Genomic DNA, 551 nt, shown 5'->3' with positions numbered 1-551 from the left:
CATGCAAAACCCCTAGAGGTGGCTATTTATAATCCTCCTACTATTAGATTGAGGAAAGTTAATTTCAGAGAGGTCATATCATTTCCCCAAAACCACAGTCCTAGTAAGTAGTAATATCAAAAAATAATATAGCTATTTTTGCTAATTGCTTATCAGGTGCTAGATAATGTGCTAAATGCTATATGTAGACCATCTTAATCTCACAGTGCTTTCATGTTGTTCTTGGTTCCCAAGTGAGGAAGCCAGGATGTTATATGACTTTGCTCAGGTCACACAGCAGGTAAGCGGTGGAGACCATTTTTAAAACCAAGTAAAATTTGATTGTTGCATTCACCCTCTTAGCCATCAATATATTATGTTGCTGTCTTACTGTGCAGTATGTAGCAGCTCTGAATTGGAACTCAGGTCTCTTACTCTGGGACTTACTCTCTGTGTGCTGTGGCTTTTATCTGCTGGTTTCCCTTGGTCTCTTTGTCCTTCCTTAAAATGGGAGTTAGAAACTGAACTCTGTAATGTTGTGCCTGTAAGAAATGCACCTTGGGTTTTAATGT

Source organism: Propithecus coquereli, unplaced genomic scaffold, assembly GCF_000956105.1.
Source record: "Propithecus coquereli isolate 6110/MARCELLA unplaced genomic scaffold, Pcoq_1.0 Scaffold1767, whole genome shotgun sequence".
Taxonomy (NCBI): Eukaryota; Metazoa; Chordata; class Mammalia; order Primates; family Indriidae; genus Propithecus; species Propithecus coquereli.
This window is presented reverse-complemented; position numbering follows the sequence as displayed.